Source organism: Bombus huntii, unplaced genomic scaffold, assembly GCF_024542735.1.
Source record: "Bombus huntii isolate Logan2020A unplaced genomic scaffold, iyBomHunt1.1 ctg00000090.1, whole genome shotgun sequence".
NCBI lineage: Eukaryota > Metazoa > Arthropoda > Insecta > Hymenoptera > Apidae > Bombus > Bombus huntii.
The window spans coordinates 240001-250000 of NW_026099345.1; the positions used below are offsets into that span (position 1 = coordinate 240001).

Sequence of the window (10000 nt, forward strand, 5' to 3'; positions counted from 1 at the left end):
TTAAAAAATTTCATCCTCCGGACCAACGTGACCGGGACGTTGGAACTTAGAATTTTTTCGCACCGTTACGAAAGTACCGAAAGTTCAACTCGAAATAACTCGCCAAAAAGCGTTATAACGTATCGAAATTTTGCGTGAAATCGTTACGTTTCGACGAAATCTAGTCGAAAGTAGCGATTTCACTTTATTTTTTTAAAAAATTTCATCCTCCGGACCAACGTGACCGGGACGTTGGAACTTAGAATTTTTTCGCACCGTTACGAAAGTACCGAAAGTTCAACTCGAAATAACTCGCCAAAAAGCGTTATAACGTATCGAAATTTTGCGTGAAATCGTTACGTTTCGACGAAATCTAGTCGAAAGTAGCGATTTCACTTTATTTTTTTAAAAAATTTCATCCTCCGGACCAACGTGACCGGGACGTTGGAACTTAGAATTTTTTCGCCCCGTTACGAAAGTACCGAATGTTCAACTCGAAATAACTCGCCAAAAAGCGTTATAACGTATCGAAATTTTGTGTGAAATCGTTACGTATCGACGAAATCTAGTCGAACGTAACGATTTCACTTTATTTTTTTAAAAAATTTCATCCTCCGGACCAACGTGACCGGGACGTTGGAACTTAGAATTTTTTCGCACCGCTACGAAAAGGCCGAAAGATCCCCTCCAAATAACTCGTTAAAAAGTGTTAGAAGGTACGAATATTTTTCAAGAAATCGTTATAACTCGATAAAATACGTCGGGATTAAGCGTTTATATCGTCGGCAGACGGATATAAAAACGTTTGGACCGACACGACCGGTCGTTGGAACATAGAAAAATTCCGAGCCGGTACGTTGGGACTTAGAAAAATTCCGAGCGCGAAAAAGTTTTTTCGAGTTTATTCGTTAAAAAGCGTTACAAGGTATGAATTTTTTTGCATAAATCGACGTAACTCGACGAAATACGTCGGGATTAATGGTTTATTTCCGTCCGAGAACGATTTTTAAAAACGGACCTATGCGGCCGGTCGTTCGTACTTAGAAAATTTTCGGACCGAACACTCTTTTTCGATTAATTCGTTAAAAAGCGTTATAACGTACGAATATTTTTCAAGAAATCGTTATAACTCGATAAAATACGTCGGGATTAAGCGTTTATATCGTCGGCAGACGGATATAAAAACGTTTGGACCGACACGACCGGTCGTTGGAACATAGAAAAATTCCGAGCCGGTACGTTGGGACTTAGAAAAATTCCGAGCGCGAAAAAGTTTTTTCGAGTTTATTCGTTAAAAAGCGTTACAAGGTATGAATTTTTTTGCATAAATCGACGTAACTCGACGAAATACGTCGGGATTAATGGTTTATTTCCGTCCGAGAACGATTTTTAAAAACGGACCTATGCGGCCGGTCGTTCGTACTTAGAAAATTTTCGGACCGAACACTCTTTTTCGATTAATTCGTTAAAAAGCGTTATAACGTACGAATATTTTTCAAGAAATCGTTATAACTCGATAAAATACGTCGGGATTAAGCGTTTATATCGTCGGCAGACGGATATAAAAACGTTTGGACCGACACGACCGGTCGTTGGAACATAGAAAAATTCCGAGCCGGTACGTTGGGACTTAGAAAAATTCCGAGGGCGAAAAAGTTTTTTCGAGTTTATTCGTTAAAAAGCGTTACAAGGTATGAATTTTTTTGCATAAATCGACGTAACTCGACGAAATACGTCGGGATTAATGGTTTATTTCCGTCCGAGAACGATTTTTAAAAACGGACCTATGCGGCCGGTCGTTCGTACTTAGAAAATTTTCGGACCGAACACTCTTTTTCGATTAATTCGTTAAAAAGCGTTATAACGTACGAATATTTTTCAAGAAATCGTTATAACTCGATAAAATACGTCGGGATTAAGCGTTTATATCGTCGGCAGACGGATATAAAAACGTTTGGACCGACACGACCGGTCGTTGGAACATAGAAAAATTCCGAGCCGGTACGTTGGGACTTAGAAAAATTCCGAGGGCGAAAAAGTTTTTTCGAGTTTATTCGTTTAAAAGCGTTACAAGGTATGAATTTTTTTACGGGAATCGTTCTATCTCTATTAAATACGTCGGGATTAAACATTTTTATCGATTTTTTCAAAAAATTAGCGTTCGTCGAACTGACACGACTGGGATATTTTTCTAATTTTTTCGTTAATTAACGTTACAAGGTATATATTTTTTTGCATATTTCTACTTATTTTAACGTATTGTAATTGATTATAAACTTATTTTTTGTCCGTATTCGATAAAAGAGTATGTTTACTGATGCAATTTTTCGGTGAAAAAAAAAATTAATTTTTTGGTAAAAATGCATTTCTATTATGTTAATAAAACGTCTGGTAATGTATTTCGATGGTTGGATATTGGCTTTGTATAGTAGTGATCGAGCGTTCGCGAGACTAAGTTCCAGCGTCCCTTCCGAACGGTACGTTGCTACGGAGGTTTTGCACCGTAAGCGCGCGGCCGCTAGCCCGGCCGGCGCCGGCCTTCCGGCTGGCGCTTTCGTATCTATAAGAGAGACGTCGAGCCGGACGGTTCGGTCGGAACAGCGTTGAGCGCGTGGCTATTCTACGGCCTCGGTTGAGAATTCAGTCACCGCTCCTCGAGTCTTAGTGTATTTTACGCTATTTCTCGACTGTTCCTCCGTTCTCGTTCTGGTTTTTTCTCTACACTGCTGCGCCGCGGGTCGCTGTCCTGGACGTAATGACCAAATATCGTGGCAAGGTTCCCCTGAGTCGGGAAGCTGGTGACCTGTGTGTACGTATTCTAACAAAAATTGTTAGATGCGTGTGTGCTTGTACTAACTGAGCATCGATTCATTCAAAAGAGTATAACCGTCTGCTTTCTATAAAAACTTCTGCTTTCGCAGAAGTATCCGATGAGGCGGTAGGAGCGTACTATCTTTGCGTAGTATGTCTTCTGCCGAAAATGTTCTACCGATTGAAAGAATATTCTTACGGTATGTCCAGCGCGACGCACTGGGATACGCGCTTGTTCGTTCAGCGTGAGGTGCGTATACGTGCTTTACCGCTAAGATATTCTAATAAGTCTTTTTACACGAAGACAGCATTATGGAAATGTTCCTTTAGAAGTACGATTCTAAACATTTTATATAAGACTATGAGAGAGAGAGAGAGAGAGAAGAGAGGAGGTGGAGTTGAGAATTACAAAGTGGCTGCGAGCGGCGTTCGAAGATTATTACTGAACTATGGGTGTATCTCGAACGTCGCTAGGAGATATATTTTATAGATATATCTATCTTAAGAACGAAAAGTCTCGTCGTACGGTGCTTACGTCCCACCTACGACACGAAGAGAACTTAAACGAAATTTATAAGAATTGTTATACGAATAAGATCCCTGGTTGATCCTGCCAGTAGTCATATGCTTGTCTCAAAGATTAAGCCATGCATGTCTCAGTACATGCCGCATTAAGGTGAAACCGCGAATGGCTCATTAAATCAGTTATGGTTTCTTAGATCATACCTACATTTACTTGGATAACTGTGGTAATTCTAGAGCTAATACATGCAAACAGATTCCGACCAGAGATGGTAGGAATGCTTTTATTAGATCAAAACCAATCGGTGGCGGATGGCTCGTCTGTCCGTCCATCGTTTGTTTTGGTGACTCTGAATAACTTTGTGCTGATCGCATGGTCATCTAGCACCGGCGACGCATCTTTCAAATGTCTGCCTTATCAACTGTCGATGGTAGGTTCTGCGCCTACCATGGTTGTAACGGGTAACGGGGAATCAGGGTTCGATTCCGGAGAGGGAGCCTGAGAAACAGCTACCACATCCAAGGAAGGCAGCAGGCGCGCAAATTACCCACTCCCGGCACGGGGAGGTAGTGACGAAAAATAACGATACGGGACTCATCCGAGGCCCCGTAATCGGAATGAGTACACTTTAAATCCTTTAACGAGGACCAATTGGAGGGCAAGTCTGGTGCCAGCAGCCGCGGTAATTCCAGCTCCAATAGCGTATATTAAAGTTGTTGCGGTTAAAAAGCTCGTAGTTGAATCTGTGTGTCACAGTGTCGGTTCACCGCTCGCGGTGTTTAACTGGCATTATGTGGTACGTCCTATCGGTGGGCTTAGCTCCTCGCGGGCGGTCCAACTAATATCCCATCGCGGTGCTCTTCACTGAGTGTCGAGGTGGGCCGATACGTTTACTTTGAACAAATTAGAGTGCTTAAAGCAGGCTACCTTCGCCTGAATACTGTGTGCATGGAATAATGGAATAGGACCTCGGTTCTATTTTGTTGGTTTTCGGAGCCCCGAGGTAATGATTAATAGGGACAGATGGGGGCATTCGTATTGCGACGTTAGAGGTGAAATTCTTGGATCGTCGCAAGACGGACAGAAGCGAAAGCATTTGCCAAAAATGTTTTCATTAATCAAGAACGAAAGTTAGAGGTTCGAAGGCGATCAGATACCGCCCTAGTTCTAACCATAAACGATGCCAGCCAGCGATCCGCCGAAGTTCCTCCGATGACTCGGCGGGCAGCTTCCGGGAAACCAAAGCTTTTGGGTTCCGGGGGAAGTATGGTTGCAAAGCTGAAACTTAAAGGAATTGACGGAAGGGCACCACCAGGAGTGGAGCCTGCGGCTTAATTTGACTCAACACGGGAAACCTCACCAGGCCCGGACACCGGAAGGATTGACAGATTGATAGCTCTTTCTTGATTCGGTGGGTGGTGGTGCATGGCCGTTCTTAGTTGGTGGAGCGATTTGTCTGGTTAATTCCGATAACGAACGAGACTCTAGCCTGCTAAATAGACGTAACTTATGGTATCTCGAAGGCCCCCGGCTTCGGTCGGTGGGTTTTTACTACCAACGTACAAACAAATCTTCTTAGAGGAACAGGCGGCTTCTAGCCGCACGAGATTGAGCAATAACAGGTCTGTGATGCCCTTAGATGTTCTGGGCCGCACGCGCGCTACACTGAAGGAATCAGCGTGTTTTCCCTGGCCGAAAGGCCCGGGTAACCCGCTGAACCTCCTTCGTGCTAGGGATTGGGGCTTGCAATTATTCCCCATGAACGAGGAATTCCCAGTAAGCGCGAGTCATAAGCTCGCGTTGATTACGTCCCTGCCCTTTGTACACACCGCCCGTCGCTACTACCGATTGAATGATTTAGTGAGGTCTTCGGACTGGTGCGCGGCCAATGTGATAAGCATTGCCGATGTTACCGGGAAGATGACCAAACTTGATCATTTAGAGGAAGTAAAAGTCGTAACAAGGTTTCCGTAGGTGAACCTGCGGAAGGATCATTAACGATACGATACCAAAAGAATTTGACTTGAACACATATAAAAACTATGAAATATATATCACAATGGTCGGTAAGGAGCCGTACTCCTCCTGTATCGACGAAAGTATATACGACGTATTAACAAGCTATATACTTTAACAAACGAAAACGCCAGGGAGCTTGGCAACCTCCGTTGGCACGAATAGAAATATTCTTAAGGAGGAGACGACCCTCCAGCTACGGAATTATACGAAGAGAAGGTGGCACTCTCTCTCGATCATCGGGATGAAGAGATATATATATACAAGTATAAAAACGAAATGCGAATGAAACTTATTCGAGGCGCCTGCGTGAGGTCGTAAACAGAAAGACCCGCCGTCTCCGAATAAAACATATAACATATAATATATATATATATATATGAAATTCTAATAAAAGGGAACTCTAGCTTCGAAAGAGCCAACAAAAGTTAAGGCTCGATATCAAACGAAAAAATTACGATGGAAACCAGGTGTAAAGAGAAATGCAGTCGTGGCGCCTGCGAGAGGCCGTACACAGAAAGACCCGCCGTCACGATCTCGTATTTCGTATTTGCATCGTGGAAACCGTACAAACGAAATATAAAAGTCCATGCAAACTAATAAGAAAATCTCTAAAGTGCCTCGTGTCGGAGTGATCATGCTCGCCTATTCTCTTCTATGTTTCGTGGTCTGTGTTGCGTTTGTTCTCCTCCTAGCAACGGGACATATCGAAGACTCCTCTTTGGGATCGAACGAAGCGTCTAGAACGAGTCGACGAGAGCGAAAGAACTTGTAGCGAGTCGCGCAGAGCGAAAGGATACCGATATACATCTTCGAAGGTTCTCTTCGAAGATCCATGGATACCTTCTGCGTCGACTTCTCTCGTCTCTTTCATCGAAACTCTCGTCGTTCTCGAAACGTGCTTCCTACCCAAAGGGCGTGTGCTCTTCGTATGTCGTTTCGTTCGAAATAACGAAACCACGTGTAACATACTCGTGGATCGGGTAACCTAGAACGAAGACGCATCGCGTGGATGTTGGCCCGCTATGCGACGATGACCGATGATGATGATGATGATGATGATGATATGATGATGATGTCGATGTCGACGACGACGACGATGAAGACGATGTGTAGCAACGATTCGTAACTAGTCTAGCCGAAGTTCGTTCAGAGGGGAACGCCGCCGGCTTCGAAGCCTCGATGTCGTGAGTCGGACACCCGTGCCGTCGCTAGAGTTTTTCAAACTCTGCTTCTGGATATTGGGACGAAAGACCGCTCGAGGACGACGACAGCCGTGCGTGCGTATCCCATCGAATTTTTTTTACACCACCTGAACGAGACTAAAGTTTCGTCTAGTTGATCGTCTACCGTCGCATAATGTATATTATATACCGTTCAGAGGGGACCGGCTGTCTATCCTCGTTGTCGTGAGTCGGACACCCGTGCCGTCGCTAGAGTTTTTCAAACTCTGCTTCTGGATATCGGGACGAAAGACCGCGCGAGGACGACGGATGCGAGTCCCATCGAATTTTTGACTTACACACTACCTGAACGAGACTTAAAGTTTCATATTATATACCGTTCAGAGGGGACCGGCTGTCTATCCTCGTTGTCGTGAGTCGGACACCCGTGCCGTCGCTAGAGTTTTTCAAACTCTGCTTCTGGATATCGGGACGAAAGACCGCGCGAGGACGACGGATGCGAGTCCCATCGAATTTTTGACTTACACACTACCTGAACGAGACTTAAAGTTTCATATAATATACCGTTCAGAGGGGACCGGCTGTCTTTCCTCGTTGTCGTGAGTCGGACACCCGTGCCGTCGCTAGAGTTTTTCAAACTCTGCTTCTGGATATCGGGACGAAAGACCGCGCGAGGACGACGGATGCGAGTCCCATCGAATTTTTTATTTAAACACTACCTGAACGAGACTTAAAGTTTCATATAATATACCGTTCAGAGGGGACCGGCTGTCTTTCCTCGTTGTCGTGAGTCGGACACCCGTGCCGTCGCTAGAGTTTTTCAAACTCTGCTTCTGGATATCGGGACGAAAGACCGCGCGAGGACGACGGATGCGAGTCCCATCGAATTTTTTATTTAAACACTACCTGAACGAGACTTAAAGTTTCATATAATATACCGTTCAGAGGGGACCGGCTGTCTTTCCTCGTTGTCGTGAGTCGGAGACCCGTGCCGTCGCTAGAGTTTTTCAAACTCTGCTTCTGGATATCGGGACGAAAGACCGCGCGAGGACGACGGATGCGAGTCCCATCGAATTTTTGATTTACACACTACCTGAACGAGACTTAAAGTTTCATCCAGTTTGTCGTCTATCATCTCATATATAATATACCGTTCAGAGGGGACCGGCTGTCTATCCTCGTTGTCGTGAGTCGGACACCCGTGCCGTCGCTAGAGTTTTTCAAACTCTGCTTCTGGATGTTGGGACGAAAGACCGCGCGAGGACGATGGATGCGAGTCCCATCGAATTTTTGATTTACAAGACACACACTACCTGAACGAGACTAAAGTTTCATCGAGTTTATCGTCGCATAACCCGTTCGGAGGGGACCGGCTGTCTATCCTCGTTGTCGTGAGTCGGACACCCGTGCCGTCGCTAGAGTTTTTCAAACTCTGCTTCTGGATATCGGGACGAAAGACCGCGCGAGGACGATGGCTGCGAGTCCCATCGAATTTTTGTTTTTTTTTTTTTTAAAAAAAAAAAACACCACCCGAACGGAGATGTGTTCTATCTTTCGTCGATTTTTCATGCTTTCAGTCGGTCGCGTGGTCGCCATCCGTTCGGAGGGGATCGCCGGCTTCGAAACCTCGATGTCGTGAGTCGGACACCCGTGCCGTCGCTAGAGTTTTTCAAACTCTGCTTCTGGATATTGGGACGAAAGACCGCTCGAGGCGGACGGCCGCGCGAATCCCATCGAATCTTTACTATCACCCGAACGATGGAGAGATGCACGCGCGCTGTTTCTTGAATAATTGGACGAGAGAGTAGAATCAAACACATATATAACATGGGCTAGCCACCGTGCTTACTCGTTCGCGAGATCGTGTGCTGTACAGAGGATTCAGAATCGGGTGTATATATCCCCGTCGTTTCCTGACGAACGGAGCTTCGATCTCGATGGTTGTTATATATCATAATGTACTTTACGCCCGGCCGGCGAACGCGCGTATCTTCGCGCGTTCGTCGTTTTCTTTTTTTTTCGAACGTTTTTGTGTCGTCAATCCTATGGCGACTTCTGCGCGTTCGATTCCCGTTGGTCGAACGTGACGGAACTCGGCTTCGCTAGAACCGAGAAGAGTACATTTGAGTATTGAACTGTTGTAAATTTATAAAAGATTACCCTGAACGGTGGATCACTTGGCTCGTGGGTCGATGAAGAACGCAGCTAATTGCGCGTCAACGTGTGAACTGCAGGACACATGAACATCGACATTTCGAACGCACATTGCGGTCCACGGATACAATTCCTGGACCACGCCTGGCTGAGGGTTGCTCACGTAAACCTAAGACTGCTTGCGTTGCGTATCGTTACTCTCCGTATCTGTCTCTCTCTGTCCCTTCTTGCCTTAACAACCCGCCGTCGTTCTTCTTTATATAAGAGAACGTTTCAGAGTCGGACGAAGGTACAAGAACGAGGATACGAATAAGAGCGGACGGAGAGAACATACGCGACGTACGAGCGATTGTTGGACGCTCGTCGGCGTTCGTCGCGGTCGTGCAGAGACCGTGCAAGTCGTACGCATGCTCGATATATAATCTATCGTGTTCACGGGAGACTACGAAACTCTACCTCTGTCTCTCTCTGTCCCTTCTTGCCTTGACAACCCGCCGTCGTTCTTCTTAAAAATTATAAGAGAACGTTTCAGAGTCGGACGAAGGTATACGAAGGGATACGAATAAGAGCGGAGAGAACCGGTCACGGACCTGCGTGAGTGCTCGCGGCGTCGTGAGTCGTCCTTACGAGGGCGACCGCCCGCTTATGCACCGCTTCGTGTATCGGTTATCGAACGTATATACTCGTAGTGTTCTCCTCGTGACCGATTTTTTTTTCATATCAGGCGATATATGCTACGTTTGCCGGTGTTCGACGCACGAAGGTCCGCGCCCCCGACGTCGTCTTAAAAGAATATTATATTTGGCGAGACTGAGAGAGAAAGCAAATATGGGAACTCGGTCGAGAGAGGAGAGAAGAGAGAACCAAAAAAAAAACCTAAACTCGATGGCGTGCGAAACTTTGCCATAATCTACCGTCTTTTCTTAAGACTCTCGTACAGCCCCAGGGATCGAATGCCCACTCCGTCTCTTCGCGAAAGCGACTGACAACAACGAGGACCGTCGCATCGATGGGTCGTCGTTGCGTTTTACACGCTCTGTGCTTTTTTACAAGCCCCGAAAGTATCAGCCGTAGATCCGGGAACGCACACGCGAGATTTCTTCGAGCGCTCTGACGACTTAGGGAGGTATGATCCCCAGCGTCGCGCGGAGATCGGAGAGTACACGTACTCGTATCGGGACGAATTTTCCCCGTCGTCGTGTATCTCTCTGCCCGCGCGCCTGGCTCCCGAAAAGCCACGTTCGTCGGAAATCTTACATATTATATATGTAACGCGTGTGCGAACTAGCGTGTGTCTAAGATCGGCTATACACGGGTGCTGCTGTAACTACAA

At 45.9% G+C, this 10000-nt stretch overlaps 2 non-coding genes across 2 annotated transcripts; both read left to right on the forward strand.

Annotated features, from left to right (window-relative positions):
- Nucleotides 1-3387: 3387 nt before the first annotated feature.
- LOC126876696 (small subunit ribosomal RNA) lies at nt 3388-5310 on the forward strand. The gene has a single exon (XR_007694445.1). It is a non-coding gene; the product is annotated as a small subunit ribosomal RNA (ribosomal RNA).
- Nucleotides 5311-8670: 3360 nt separating this feature from the next.
- On the forward strand, nt 8671-8825 carry LOC126876681 (5.8S ribosomal RNA). The gene has a single exon (XR_007694430.1). It is a non-coding gene; the product is annotated as a 5.8S ribosomal RNA (ribosomal RNA).
- Nucleotides 8826-10000: the final 1175 nt, after the last annotated feature.